At 38.7% G+C, this 16256-nt stretch overlaps 1 protein-coding gene across 3 annotated transcripts in view; it reads left to right on the top strand.

Moving 5' to 3' along the window:
* RAB8B (RAB8B, member RAS oncogene family) overlaps positions 1–16256 on the top strand; it is a 28537-nt gene that overhangs the window by 281 nt on the left and 12000 nt on the right. The window lies entirely within an intron of this gene.

The raw sequence follows: 16256 nt of genomic DNA, 5'->3' as shown, positions 1-16256 counted from the left end.
AGCCCGCCCGGGGGGGTGGGATCGTCGGGGGCCCCGTGGCGGAGGGCGGCTGGGTGCCGCGGCCCCTGCCAGGGAGCCGCAGGGTGCGAGGCCGTCGTCCAGCGGCCCCGGCACCTCCCTGTGCCCCGGCGGCAGCAACAGTTGGCTCGGCCTCGGCCCCGGCCCTCGGGCCGCTCGGCTGTTTTGTTTCTGCTGGTCGCGGAAAGGTTGTTTCCGTGGGGCTGCGTCAGTACCGAGTCTTGGGCAAAATCCAGAACGGCGGGGCTGGCTGGGGTACAGAACTATCTTTCTGTCGGTTGTTTTTGGTTTTTTTTTTCCGTTATGGTTCGGTTCATGTTTAGATGTAAATTTTCGGAAAGTGGAAGGGGGCTTGGGCTGCTGAAGCTAACCGTGGCTCTTGCTGGGCTGCGTAGTGACAGTGATCAAACCGCTCTCGGCAGATAGTTTTAACTCTCTGCTCAACTCCTCAGAACGCGTGTGCGTATTGGTGTACGTGTAGCTCACGCTTTTGAGATTTGGAGTGGTTCTGCTCAAGCTCCTTCGTCGACTGGAGTTAGAAGCCCCTTAGTGACTAGGTAGAGGAACCTGCTTGACAAGAGTTGGGTTTGGTTATAGATTTGGGGGTGAAAAGGGGTTTCTAAAGCTCAAGGAATATCTTTTAATGATAATAAGATGTGATATATCAAAACAGACTGCTGTGACTTACGTTTCTGTAAGATTTGCCAATCTTAAAATAACTTTCTGCTGAACTAAACGTAAGCAAAATTTTCATGTTCTTCACTGAGGTATTGCTGAACTGGAATCTCAGTCTGACGAGACTTGAGATTTATGGTTAGCTACTCGTAGTTGAGGTCACTTTTAAAATACAATGAAGCGCACTTCGGGATGAAGGGGTAAACTGTGGTGGAGGTTGCTAGTATTTAGGAGGGCAAAACTAATGCAGGCTTTGAAAAATAAGACTAAGAGAATGAGTAGACTCTTTATTGGAAATAAATTGATTTAAAGTTGAGGTGGAATAATGTGCAACTTGTTTTATGTTACCCAAGTGCAGTATCCTCTTCAGACGTTTTATTGTGCTGAACTTGGTGCACAGGGAAGAAACAAATTTTTATTTAGGCAGATGCAATTGACTAAATGAGGTATGGCTGGCATTTCTAACGCTTTAAGAACAGGTTTTATGCATTTCAAGAAATATTTCTGCAGAATTAAAATGGCACATTTCTTTTCTCTCTGCAACCATTTTCAAAATGCTGTATCAGTAACACCAGCTGATCAAGGCCCAAGCAGCATTTTACCTAAAAAGGTATTTTGCTGTATCTCTGGTAGAATAAAAGGCTTAATAAACATTAATAAATGTTGTATAGTAAAAAAAAAATCTACATTGGTATTGTGCTAAATATAAAATATTTCTTTATACTTTTAAAGAGATAGCTAACATAAATGGGTGCGTCTGTCTGCCAACCATTTTCTTGATGTTTCTTGAGCTGCTTAGCCCCTTGATATTTCTTTTTCTCACTGATTTACTTTGAAGTCTTGAGGACTGTGAATGTGATGCTGTTTTTTCTTACCTTATTCAGTAAATATAGTATTTGCTTTCACAAGAGTCTTATTTTCAGCACTATTCAGCTTGAAGAAACTTACTAATAATTGAGGCATACTTCTGATTCCATGGGTAATATTTGTGATTTCGCAGTTATGTTTTCCTTCTTGTAATTTGTTTCTTCCAGTCCTTTTTATTTTTTAGCAAAGGACCTACAAACAGGAAAGTTGACAATGCAGGAAATAGTGAAACTGTTCATAAAGTGCTGACATCTGCTTAAATAAAAATACTTGGTTTTTTTTCAGTCTTCCTCATGTATTGCTTGTATTACTTTTAGGTCAATCATGTAGATCTAATCTATTTGTTCTTGAAGAGGCGCTTGCTCTCTGTGAGTGCATGGTGGCTGCTCAGTACTAGTCAGTTTTACAATCATAACTAATACATCTGATGCGCTAAGGGGCATTCCACTTTTAATCAGTCTGATTTTTTTTTTTTTCCTTGACTGGTAAAGCATAGCCAACCTGTGCTGCAGAGGGACATGCAGGGATGCAGTGCTTTTCCCAAACAGGCCCCCCTGCCAGTTGAAGTTCTAAGGTCTCCAGATTAGCATTCCTAATTGAGTACACTGAGTCTTCCTGAAGTATCAGCTGCCAGGCTGTTTTGTTTATATGTTCTCCAAAAAGTGGATTCTGCAATATGATAGTACTTACTGTTACAATGTGTGTTCAAGTCACAATGATTTTAATTAGCACCCACAATGTTATGTGCCCTTAGTGTGCCCTAGTTCTTTTCTGGTCTGTCTCTCTTCAGACAAGATCACAGTTGGTTTAACTGTAGAAGTCTGAGAAGGCATATGCTTGACGTCTTGACATCAGATTTTATAGTTTAATCTTATGTATGTAAATGCTATTTGTGAATGAGGCGAGTCATTTAGAGGTTTTTCTTAACTACATGGGGTTAAACTTTTAACCGTTTCAACTTTTTTTTCTTAGATTCTACATCCAGAAATTAAAGCAAACTTTGTTCCTATGATGAAAGGACCCACATCATGCCTAACCACAAAATACCTTTCTTATAATTTCTCACTCCTCTGGTTGTTTAGTAGTTTAACCAGGGTTAAACCACAACACTTCAGTTACCAGAGCAATGGAAACACTTTCCAAAAGGAAAAAAAGAAAGTAGGAGTGGGATATGGAAATACTGCTTTATTATAGAATATTTGTTTTACTTAGCCTCAATGTTCGCATTATAGAAATGAGTCAATAATGAATTGTAGTTACTTTGTCATTTTGCATGATATACTTGTGTTGTACTTTGCAGATTCTCTGCTCTTCTGCTGTCATGCAACACATGCCTGTAAGGCTACCTCCTTGGGTTGCAAAGGGTCCTTCAACTTTTCTCCTCAAGACTTTGGTCGTGCTATAATGATGGCTGTACTGATTCAGACAGTAAGGTCTTCCAGCCTGGTGTCCTGTGGCAGACGGTTGCATCAGAAGTAGGGTAAAAGTGCAGTGCCTGTATATTTATAATTTATCAGACCTTTTTATTCTTTCTTGGGCGATTCTTGGCGCAAGAGTCTTTCTGTCTTTGTCTTGACTACCTGGCACAACTAGTATGTTCAGCAAACTTTGCTACCCATTATAAGAAGTGAACCAGCAATCTTTCTCTCAGATGATCCTTTCGGTTATTCTGGTGATGTGGTTTCAATGTATGAAAACACAGACAGGCCTTCAGCAGCTTTAGGCAAGGCAGGTTCTTGGCCTTTCGCAACTTCAAATGTTTCATATAGGGCTCTGGAAAATTTCTAAAAGGGTTGACAAGTCATAATACTGCTGTGAGGATCAGCTTTTCACTGTCAAAATGGGATAAAACTTTTTTTACAGCGGGAATGTCTTGTATAAGGTTGTTTAGTTTGTTTCCTGAGTGGAAACTTCTGCTTTTGCACAGTTCTACACAGAAAGTAAAATGCAGTTGAGTCAGCTCATTTTCACACTTCAACAGCTCCTAAAGCAAAACTTGGAGTATCTCGTGCATTTTGCTAGTAGTTTCAGTGTGGTGTACAAGAATAAGAAGCATTAATTTAGCAGTCTCTAAGTATCTTAACTTGCTGTTCAAGTAATGCTGTCTGGTAAAACTGGATTGGGTTTATCATTCCCAATAATAAGGTTTATTCTTTGCATTCCTTTCAACTTTTTGTTTAAACTGGTTTCTATGAGAGTAAACTCATATCTTTTAGCATTTCTGACTTAGTACAAAGGCTTGCTGACTCTGAAACAAAATTTGTCTTACTTATTTTTTTAATCCAAGACAATACTACCATTTGGCAGGGAGTTGCCCACATGAGATAGTACTGTATCTGAGAGTTGAAACAATCTGTTGACTTTACAGAAGTAACTTTTCCTTAGTCTACATCTTGCAAAATAGGACACTACTCTGGCAATCAAGCACATGTATGCTGACCTTTGAACACTTTGATGAAAATCCTTTGACAAGCAAAATTATCAACTTCCTTTTTGCAGTGAGATTTCCATGTCTATAATGTGTAAAGGAAATTGTTTTAGTGTAGTCATGTCAAATTATGCCTCACTGAATATCTCTACTCTTCTTCCCCACGGTTACTTGTATGATAGACAAAAGATTGGTTGTTGGTTTGTTGGGTTTTTTCCCCCTCCCATTAAGCTTCAGCATTCCCTGTCCTCATTCAATCAGTTTCTTTTGGGCTTCTCCAGATGGTAGGCGCTGTAGAAGAAAACACACATCAGTGGTAGATGAGCAAAGGGAGGGAAGAGTCAGGAAGGTGTTGTTGGTAGTACCTTATTAGTGGTCATCATAATAAATGGATTGTAAGACTGAAGTGACTGAGTCTAGTTTAAGTGTCTTGGATGGCACCATCATTCATGTCTACAGAATGGGAGTGCATGTTAAAGGTTCGTAGGATCTGGGACTTGGGTATCTCTTCAGTACAGTGCGAGAAGGAAGTCAAGGGTTTTCATTGGAATAGGGACAGACAGCATTATGGAGGTAAATATGAAACTGGAGGAATTACTCTGTTTTCAAGGTATGTGATGGGTGGTCAGCAAGATGTTATCCTGATGTTGATCAGAAGGTGTTGTAGTTGGAGGCGTCGTAGGTTAAAAGCATTAAGGTTTGTGTCTCCTGTGACCTTAAATTTGATACTAACACCTAGCTGGTAACAAAAGACATCTTGGACTTTGATTTTCATCTGCTGATGAGATTGTGTTACCCTACTGTATTCTACAACAGGCCAACAATGTAAGTGAAATTGTTTGGCTTTTATTAAAAAAAGCTGTTGCAGCTTTCTTGCTGCATGTTGCTCTGAAACAATGTGACAGATGTCTAACTGTTTTATGCCTATTCCTAATTGGCAGATGGAATTCTATCTTGGTTATGTGTTATCTGGTTATGTGAGTGACAGGAGGGCAACTTAGAGCTGCTTTTGTGACTTGGTTTGAATGCAAAGTTAAGAACACAGACTAACGTTGAATGAAGGTAGGAACAAATGTATTGATTGATTGATACAGGCTTTGAGAGAGGTATTGAAGACGTACAGCTTTTGTTTGGGAATTTTTTATTTACTTTTTTTGGAAGGCTTTCCTAGTCCTCCTGAAATAGGGCATCCTTTTAGTAGAAATGCATCTTGAACTGACTTATTTCAGAGTTTGCCTGAAATTTGTAATAAGTGATGAAGAATACATGCAGTATTTATAGTGATGCTTGATTTCACGTTTTGTGATAGAAATAAGGTGTTTGTAATTCAGAGGGTATTATATTGCTTTTTATCTTTAACCGGATGTTATGGTAGCTTAAGTGCCTAGTCCATCAAGCTGGCTGTAGATACATAAAATAGATCTGATCCTTTTCTAATGTGAATAAACTATGAATAATACTAACTTCAATGGAGTTGCACTGTGTAAGACTCTTGTACAAGCAGAGTTGATCCAGAGGCACATAGTTGCTGGATTTGCAACTCAAAACCTAAGTCAGTCTCCTGGGACAGAGTTAATTTTCTTTCTAGTAGCTGGTATACTGTTATGTCCTGGATTCAGTATGAGAAGGATGTTGATAACACACTGATGTTTGCAGCTGTTGCTAAGTAATGTTTAGTCTAAAGTCGAGGATTTTTCAGCTTCTCATGCCCAGCCAACAAGAAGGCTGGAGGGGCACAAGCAGTTGGGAGGGGACACAGCCAGGGCAGCTGACCCAAAGTGGCCAAAGCTATATTCCATACCATGTGACATCATGCCCAGTATATAAACTGGGGGGAGTTGGCCAGGGTGGGAGGCAGATCGCTGCTCAGGAGCTAACTGGCATCGGTAGGCGAGTGGTGAGCAATTGCATTGTGTGTCACTTGTTTTGTATATTCCAATTCTTCTATTATTATTATTATTATTTTCTTCCTTTCTATCCTATTAAACTGTCTTTATATCAACACCGAGTTTTACTTTTTTTTCCCATTATTTTCTCCCCCATCCCACTGTGAGGGAGGTGAGCGAGTGGCTGCATGGTGCTCAGTTGCTGGCTGGGGTTAAAGCATGACAGTCAGCAACTTCCTGTCCCAACAGGGGTTGCAGTGGGATGTAATTTAGTGCCTCTTAAAGGGTTTTTGACCAATAATTGCATGTAGTATCAGTTTAATCTTGTGGTTTGCAGTAAGCTTTCCTCTTAACTGCAAGCTATGACACTTTTGATTAGATTGTATGTAGTTTTAAAGGCAAGTAAAGTACTGCATGTTTCAGAAGACTTCTCTTCTGCTAGGGAGAGCAAACAGTTGACCAAGTTTAAAATGATCTGTACCTGTTTTCCTGTTGCTGTGCAGACTCTACTGCTTTGGGTACCAGAGAAAAAACCTGATGCTGAATGTCAGTGGCATTTTCTTACATGTATGGCAACATCTAAGAACATGTAAAGCAGACTGGTCACTAATAGGAGTCTGGCACCAAATCTGGAACTTGGGAAGAAAAGGTTGAGTTTAAGAAATTGGGCAAAGCTAAAGTGGCTGCCAGCCAGGGAATACATACACTGCTCCTTGCCCGCTCCTCCCCTCCCCCAAATCCTCCTTTCTTTCATCTGCCAGAGAGAAATAGCTTTCCTTTACTGAAAAAAAAAAAAAAAAAAAAAAAAAATCTTGTCTGTGTGGTGTGACTTTTGATGGGATTAAAGATGAAGTAAGGTATCTGTGTCAACCCAAGCATGGAAGCAAGGCGGAAGATACAGTAAGTCAGAGTAGCTGCTGGCTGGGAGAACTTCTCTGGCTTAGCAGAAGTGACTAGAGAGCAGTACTTTGAATATGCAACACAGGAAAAGGAGATGGAAGAGGCCATTAAAAGAACCTTGCATAATGTAGGAAAAGAAAACTGTTATGTGCCATAAAGACAAGTATGGCTTTCGTTAATAAGTTATGTGATTTTGCCTGTTAATGTAGGTAGTAAAAGCCTTTCAAAAAAGGCCTATTTCTTCATTCACATAAGAAGTGAAATAAAGCAGCCCTTCCTCCCTCATGTCCTTCACTTGCCAAAAAAAACCAAAAAACCCACATACTTACTGCCATGTAAAAACATGGGTTTAAAAAAGCCTCTGATAAAAATGATGTTCCCAAAGTCTGAGAGTGCCATCTTTAAAAATAACTTCAGTAACTTTAAACCTTCTGCTTTGACTTCTGGCCTGATTTTGCTGCCTCACTAGGTACTTCACACATGTGCTTCTAAAACATGACCATATTTCAGCCTCTAACTGAAATTCCTAGATTAGATGATTTATCTTAACAAAGATAATTCTTACTGGGTGAGACATTTTGATCTTCATTGATAACCAAGATCCTTTTGGCCACAGTATCAGTTACAAAGCTAAGAACTGTATTACTACCATTGTTGACATGTGCTTTTTTTTTGGTGTTTTTATCTGTGTTTATGTTGCTGGCAATACCCATATTCTATGTACTTTTCCTTCCAGTTTTAGCAGGTCTGTGCCCTCTGAAGTCTCATCCGTTTAATGAGTGGTGTGTTCCTGCATTCCTATAAAACTTTCAAAAACTTAATCACTGCTCATCTTTTTTAATCACTTCTATCTTGATAGTGGTCATGTGTAATTTATACCTGCTCTGTCTAACATTATCCAATTCAGCATTTTTTCCTCTGCCTCTGACCCTATCTTGATATCCCTGAATCTCTGGAGGTGCTTGGCAGCCCAAGTAGTTGGGCTATAGCAATATTTAACTGTACATACTAACTTCTCATCAAGTCTTCCATACCCGTCTTAAGTCTGCAGCTGATGGGATATGTATGCAGTACCTATCATAGGTACTGCTGGAATAGAAGATACAAAGTGCATTTTTTTGTACCATGCAAGGGTTTTTTTTTATTTCTAAGTGATCAATGACTTACCAATTCTTCCTTTGCTTTGTGAATTCTGGGACACTGTATGCTTGCTTTTCATGTAGTAGCTCTTCTGTTGTAAACAGACAATGGAATGGTGTGGCCCGCAAAAGTCTTTATTTCTTCAGTCTGAATAACCAGTTCAGAATAGACATGCAGATCAAGTGGGAGCCCGAAAACTTTAAGAGACCTTTTTGAAAAAGAAGTGGCATCTCCATTTCTCACTGGACAGTCATATAGGTTCATCTGGACCAAAATTACTGAACAAAACCAAACCTAATCTTGTTGGCCTGTTCTCATCATCATAACTGAAGTACATGAATAGTGAACAATGAACTGTAAATCATGGTGGCAAGGTAGCATTGGTTACGTAGGATTTTTTTAATAAGGCATTTTTTCGACCTTTTGGATGCTTAAGATGCTAACGTTTTTGGATGAAGCAAGCTTCCCCCTTCTTACCCATTAAAACATGTGGCAAAGTTGTTTTTTCTTGTGCAGTAGAAAGCCATGTGCTGCACATCCCAGAGACCTGAGGGAAAGAAGAGCTTCAAAGTAGAGGACAGATGCACAAATCTCCCATTGCTGCATTACAGGTTAAGTGAGTATGGGGCTGGGTCCTTGAGAGACTGTTGCAGCCGTTTCTGTTCCGTATCTAGTCACAGCTGGAGTGTGAAATACAGAGCAATTCCTGTACTAGCATAGAGCTGCAGCTGGTCAGGTGATGTCCTGGTGTAGGGTCCACACTGGAGCTGCTTTCAAGCTATCTGTGGGCCAGCTTTTGCTCTGTATTCACTAGGGCTTTAATTTAATGATTGGCTCAACGGAGTCTGTGGTCTGCTACTCAAAGGAGGAGGGCTGTGACTGTGTGTACCTGTTCTCTAAGTTACGCCATCAGTTGTCATTATAGATGATGGTAAACTGAATTATGGAACTCACCCAGATGAAAACTAACCTGATCAAAAGAGAAAAGGATTTGGTCATGACTCTTCAGTGGCAGCACCTATCCTGGTTTCAGCTAGCTGTGAAACTGTAGCCTCAACTCAAGTCTGTTGGCTGATTTTAATGTTTGCTGCTCTCCAGTTGCACATTGGCGTGAAAGGAGTAAGTTCTCAAAGCAGCTAAGTTAGTGCCTTCCTCTTAGAGGCAGTCAGTCTATAAATAATCCTTAAAATAAACAAAATTTGTTGTCTATTAGTAGTGCAATTTTAATCTATTTCAAAATTATTTTAGATGAAACTGAGTTACCACCAAGTGTAGCTTATTTTACATTCAAAATAGAACAAGAGTTAGACATAGGTGAATTTCTGTGCACTTTCATAGCGCTGTAGTACCTGGGTTGTAAACTCTAAAAGACATTCTGCAGGGACCTGTCCCTTTTAAAGTTGGGCTGTTGTGACAATTGGTAATTTTACTCATGTCAAGCAGTAATAAGTTTCTACTATTGTGTTATTCTATAGTCTTTAAATTTGGATTGAGTATTTTGGGTGTTTAAAATCATGCAATTCAAAGGCTGCTCAAAGCAATCTGTAAATTCTGAATTCAAAATGCTGAAAAGAGAATTTCACTTTGCAGGATCTTCTAGTGTTCACACTGAAGCACTGCAATGCATGGCTGTGGTGGCAGAACTCATATGAGCACTGTTACAAACAAGTGAAGATCACTGGATTTGAATCTTATATGATAATCAGATTACAGTGCAGGTTACTGAGCTGTCAAACCTGGATGTTTCAAGTGTAGGTTGGTCTAATTCTGATGATTGTGAATTGTATTCTGAATCCCTTGTTCTCTTTTAAGTAGAAAGTAGTTTATCTTAAGAAAGGAAGCTTAGAGTGGTAGCTGTTCTGTAGCTGAGGAGACACATGCTGAAGGAAGTGGCAGTTTGCTTAGCGTTATGAGCGTTGATCTGATCTTGGTAGTAAGTTTCAAGGTTTTATGAGCAGGAAACTGCCTTATGTTATATATACGCATGGCACCTGCATTCTTTATTGCCTTACCTACTTTAGCCTTTTGTATATATTTATTTTGCCAGTGTAGTGTGCTTAATGTTAAGAACATTACTGTATTCATATCTTTCAAGGTGCAAGACACTGCTCTATGTATCGTTGTATAGGACACTGGTATTAGAATCTCTGTATGTGTGAATAGTAAGATGAAGAAAGGCCAGTTAACCTGAAGGAGCCTGTTCAGCCCACTCTGAATTTAGTAGTGTTTTATGGATTCTTGTGGACTGTCCAGAAGGAATAGAATACAGCTTTGTCCCTTTAAGCTGTGAAAGGATGAATAAAACTGGTTGCACTTGTGTATAATTCTAAAATAAATTTATCTTACAGCTTTTAAAAAATGTTGACCTTCACCCTGGTGTGTTGCTTCATGTTAATCTGTATTTTTGAATGGTCTCAATAAAAGACTACTGCGTCTTTAATTTACATAGTGATATAAGACATTGCTGAGATAATCTGAAAATGCCTTGCAGATGTTACTAGGGACTAAAGCCAAACGTTCAAGTTCAAAATGATTAGACTTCGTTCTTTTGAATGAGGCTGTATGACACACTGGTGTGTTGCAAGTGTTCCCCACCCTGCCTTTTACACTGATCTTGTTTCCTACTTGGTCATTTCATATGTTTACTGAAATCCTTCAAGAAAGATCTCACATAAAAGTACATTTCTGAGGTTTCATTTATCTGCCTTTATAGATTGAGACAGTATACTGATTTAGCGCAAGAAAATATTCCCTTTAAAAAAAACATTGAAAAAAAAATAGTTGTATATTTAATCCAAACCCTGCAATTCCTACTGCTGAGAACAACAAAAATAATAATCCCTGGGTAAGCTATGGGAACAAACTGATGTCCTTCAGCTGTTGGATGCATATGGAAAAAAACAAGTTTCTGGATGAGTGTTGTCCTGTAGGTATGTCCATACTTGGAATCTGCATGGAAGATGTTGAAACTCTAGCTCTGTTCACGTGTCCACACAAAGCTCGTGTGTGTGATCAGTGCTGATAGCTGCACATCTGTCATCTTGTGATGGGCAAGGTGTGTAAATGAGCCCTTCAGTGTCCTTCAGTACCAATCACAACTCTTCGAAGTATAATGAAAAGCATGTGTACTGGCAGCAGTTGGTTCTGAAACACTTACTGCTGCAGTATGTTGGAGATAACAGGCTTGCGACGGCTCTCAAATTCAAACCCATCCTTTGGAAAATCAGCAGAACAATACCAGCTGTTACAGCTATGCTGTAAAAGCACTACTGCTTACCAGTTCTGATGTTCATCTATGCAACTTAGTGGCTTGCTGTTCACAAGAAGCAAAGCCTATAGGGAGAAGTATTTTCCAAGTAATTCTCTCCCAGAATTCAAGAAACTGAAGGTCAAGTATATTGATTTTCAGTCATGTGCCTCTTCTCACTTCCTTTCTTTGAAGGTAGGTTACAAATGTGCTTGCTCATTTCTAAGTTGCTTTTAATTCAGACTTAACTCCCAGTGACTGCAGGAAAATGTTTCCCTTTGCTTTTGTATATCTTGAAGACTCTTGTGTCTTGCAGTAAAGAAGTTGTAAATTTTTCTCCCTCTCAGCTCTGCCCATTGAAAAAATCAAAACCCCACATATAAACACAGTAGGCGAGGAAGAACCAATGCTGGGAAGTTGGGAGCAAGCCCAGCTTAAAAGTTGATGCATAAATTCCAGTTGTTCTGATGCTGTATTGTTCAAAAGGGTAACGAGACTTTGTTATCTTGACTCCTTTCGCCATCTTGGAATGAATTCCTTTTTATTGTGATCTATGTCCAATGGTGGTAAGTGCCACAAAGTTTCTGTTTATCAGGGAATCCCACTGGAAAAATCTTCTATTTTAATTTAATTTTACTTCTTCCTTTCTTACTTCAAAAGAGTAAGGTAAGATTTAGATAACTTCCTTAAGAGCATGGATTTTTTATTATGTGCAGGTCATGCAAAAGAGATCTCTTAATTTTTAGTTTGATAAACAAGATCTGATGCTGTGGTGCTTCTTTTATATTCTTTGATAGATGGGTCTAAAATGAGACTCTTTCTAGCAAGAAAATCAGGTATTAATTTCTTCACAGCTTCTTTGCCAGTTTTTGGTGTTTAATCACTTTTTTAAATTCACTTGGCTTGTATATTTAAAAAAAACAAAACACCCACAAACAAAAGACAACTAAACCATTTAAAATGCCAGTACATTGAGTACTAATTTTTTTTTTTTTTAAATAAAGTATTGCTTTGCCAGAGATGGAGGAATACTCTACTGTGGCAGATATACAGGCTAGTATACACCATCAGAGATTAACATTTATTTGCATCTTGAAAGGGCCTGATTTCCTGGCTGATTTCTTGCTACATCTACACCAGAAAAATGTTATTAAATACACAGACTCCATGAACTTAGTGAAGTGGGAACTGTATTAAATCAACTTGAGTTAAAAATCAACAGAAATTTTTACGTGATCATACAGCTTTCTCATATGTAAGGTCCAGCTGCTGCAAACTAATGTTGAGCCACATGAAAAATTAACTTAAAATACTGTGGTTAACTATGTAATACAGGTAAATGTTAAGAATTCTAATACTTGCTTGCCACTGGCTACTAAGTGATTTTTTTTTAAATTTTTTTTTTTACATTCATTTGTATGTGTTTCTTTTCTGTCTGTCTTTCACTACTTGTATTCTTCCAGAACATGACCTTTCCAGTATACCTTCTTGCTAAGCAGACTGAGGACCAGAGAAACCTTTTACCTTCAGGAAGTATTTGCTGGTACTATTGTTAACAGTTTACTTACTCCAGCCAGAATACTTTGGTTTGGTTTCTTTGTGCTGTAGCATTTTCTGCAACAGAAATTTTGTTTAAAAGAAGAAAGACGACAACCTGTAAGTCCAACCAGCAGTACTGTGTAGGGAAAAGTTGTAGTGGAGACCTAGCTGAAACTGATTCTGTAGCACGGAAAAACCTGAGATACTGGCTCTGATGACTATAGGGTTAAAATCACGGATGAGGGGAGAACAAAAGAGTAACAGTGATGCCTTGAGAGTAAGCTACTGTTCTAAAAACTAAAGTAGCAAAATGAACTATTTCAGCATCTCTGCTCAGTTTGTCCTTACATTCTTGTAGGAATTGCGTCAGACTAGTTTTGTTAAGGTTCATAGTAGAAAACCATTGGTACTAAAGCTGGAAAAGGAACCTCTCAATATGTACTGCTGGGCAGTCCTGTACATTTAGTATTGTAATGCAGCTCTTTGGAACATTTCCCAATGCCTCTTTAAAATGATTGCATTACAGCTTAATTATGGGTAAAATCTGCCTAAGCTGGCTGGATAAGGAGGAACATGTAACTAGGGAGCAGAGTGGTAGAAGAAGTAGTGGTAGAAGAGCTTTCAGTGTATGAGATGAATGTGACTTTTTCACTTAAACCAAAAGAGGCTTAGGTGAGGCCAGTCTCCCTTCCCTGGTCTCATATTTGGGTACGTGGCGTTGGACAGTGGTATACCCTAGCTGGTGAATTTTATTAGGTTTGTGTAGTGATACAAGGTAAGTAACGGCCACATGCAGCTCTCATGGTTTTTTGTGTCAGTCTGTGTGTGGCACTAATGACACTGACTTTTTCTTAGTGTGCAGATTTCTCTGCTCAGTGTATTCTTTGTCAGTTTTATTGGAAGCTATGAGAGAAAATATCCTCAGTAAAGTGAGTAGAGAGGATGCATCCCTGGCCTGTAGTTAGCAAGGATCTGAAAAGGATTTTGAAGAACAATAAGCCCTCAGCTACTTTTACCCCATGGTGCAAGGGAAATGCAAGCAATTACAGTCCTAATAATGCACAGTTCAGGTCTCAGCTTTGACTTCATCCTTGCAGGCTGAAAGTTTGCGATTTCTGCAACAGATGCTCATCTAATAGGTACTGACTTGCTAGATGGACACCGGTGCATCAGACTTATGTGGGAACTGTGCTTTAACAGTTAAAAATAATTATCTGGGTCTGTGTTTTCTAAAAGCTTCTAAAACGTAACTTCAGATGGACATCCAAATGTTTCTGGGCTTTTTCTCCCTACTGGAGAGAACAGCATTGCACATTGCATTTTAAAACTGTGAAAGCTGTGTGATCCTTCGCAGTCAAACTTTCTGATTCGCGAATGACTCTTCTTTGTTAGACCCCAGTATCTTCAAACTTTTGTATCCCGGTGTGTGACTGTGTAAAATAAGAATTAATTGATAAAGGAAACTTTCCGTCAGTAATTACTTTTGAAATGCTGTAGTCATTGGAGTGTTTTACATGCCGTAATTTAATTTTAACTGTAACCAAAACGTTGCTTGTACTTAGCCATGCAAGTGCACTTGGCAGGAAGTGGTAGCACATGTCACCAGGCTTTGCTCTACAAATGTTTGCAGCTCACCACTTCCTGTTACTGAAGTGAAAGAACAAAAGAAACAGCAGTTTCTAGTTCATTTTAGCCTCTAAAAAGTTGCAGCTGCATTGGTTAAACTTATTAGTATCATAACAGAAATATTCATGGACTTCCCCTTTATATTCTTTTAGCTTTGAAGTTCATCTTTATTTGAGAATTTAGGTGAAGTTCTTACTAGAAATCTTATGTTCTGAGAAGATCTTTTTGTGCAGATCCTGAGTTTTAGAAGTGATCAAAGGAATGTTGGTATAAATCATCTTGGTGCTGCGAGGGAAGTGACTCACCACAATAAACCAGTCCGTGCAAGGCATGGATTGGTGCACATAGATATCTAACTGCAGTGTAAGCTTGCTTTCTCAGAAAACCGTCCCTACAGGAGTCTTTCACTGTTTATGCTGATGTGTCTTAGTTTCAGTGGTTGACAGTATATACAGAATTATCTTTAAACCACAGTAGTCTCTCAACCTAGTTTTCCCGATTGTTGTTATACTTAATTCTAAGACTTCAGGCCTAGACACAAAGCAGCTTTTAAAACAGATTTAATTTGCTATTGTCCATGATACAATACCCTTTCCAGAAAAATCTGTATTTGTGCTTTATAACCTTTGAGGCCAAAAGAAAATCTATTGAGAGCAAAGGTACTTTGTTTTCTGGCCATGAAAATGATTACCTGTGATTTCAGCAGGTGTTGCACCTACTTAAGAGAAAAACCTTTACAATAAGGGAGACACAGAATCCTATCAAATGTAAAATTGAAACACTCGCCAAGCTTCTGTTACATGTAATAAGGATTTTTTTTAAAGTACGCATCATTCTTATGTCATTTTTAGAAGAATGTGAATTAATGAAAGTGTCTTTTTTGCCTGTAAATTTACTAGTGAATAGTGGGAAATGGCAATTGTAGCAGTAGTCATAGCATTTTAAATTAATGCAATTAATTTCATATGCTGTTAAAAGTGCTGATGTGATATTTCTGCTCATAATTTGTATTCTAACTAATGGGCTAAACTACATATCCATAGCACATCAAGATCAGCTGGCTGAGACTTGGTATTTTCAGTATATTAAAATATTAATATCGCATGTGAGAAGAATGAAAGTCAAATAGTTAATGAATGTCTGTATTTCATATTCAAATACTACTGTAGTATATTTTTAAAAATCCCATAGCTTCCTCCTTAAGTGATGGATGAATTCTTAAAGCTCGAAACAGCATTTTCCCAATTAAGATACTCTTGATAAGTGTCACTTAAATCTGAACAAAGAAGAAATTAAATAAATAAAATAACTTACCTGCCCGAAAAAATGGGCCATTAGTTTCAAAACAGATTAATTGGGGGATATATGGAAGTGGCTGTCCTGGGATTCAAAAATCTGGCAGTCACATACTGGGACTTGAACAGTCTCAATTTGAACTATGTTATAGCATAGGTTTAGAGATGCAAAAGTTAAAATAGTCCAGGGTAAAGGCTAGTCTGTTTTGACATCTTGGCTTTGATTCATAGATCCATTTTATCCCTCTAAACCTTAAAAGACATTATTAAGCCCTTTTGAATTAATTCTTCCCCCCCACACCCTCCCAGCTTAAAATCTGTCTTCAAAATCAGTCTCAGAACTGATGGGTACCATGTGGAAGTGTAAGCAGGGGAAAGGAGAGAGGTGTTTCTTGATACCTTTTGGAGCTTCCTAGAAAATCGAAGTTACTCCTAAACTGGTGTTCTTAAAAAAGTCCCATGTGTCATCTATTTCAGCCACCTTCAGTAACTATCTGTATAGCTTTTATCTCCTGTGACGCTTTACCATTTACTGTGATGTCTGATTAGACTGCATTAAACATCAGTTTTCAGAAGTAGATGCCAGTTTTGAAAAGGAACTAAGGGGTGATAGTATGTATTTTTTCCTCGGAGCC

This window comes from Haliaeetus leucocephalus, unplaced genomic scaffold, assembly GCF_000737465.1.
Source record: "Haliaeetus leucocephalus isolate CR32 unplaced genomic scaffold, Haliaeetus_leucocephalus-4.0 Scaffold339, whole genome shotgun sequence".
Taxonomy (NCBI): domain Eukaryota; kingdom Metazoa; phylum Chordata; class Aves; order Accipitriformes; family Accipitridae; genus Haliaeetus; species Haliaeetus leucocephalus.
This window is presented reverse-complemented; position numbering and strand designations above follow the sequence as displayed.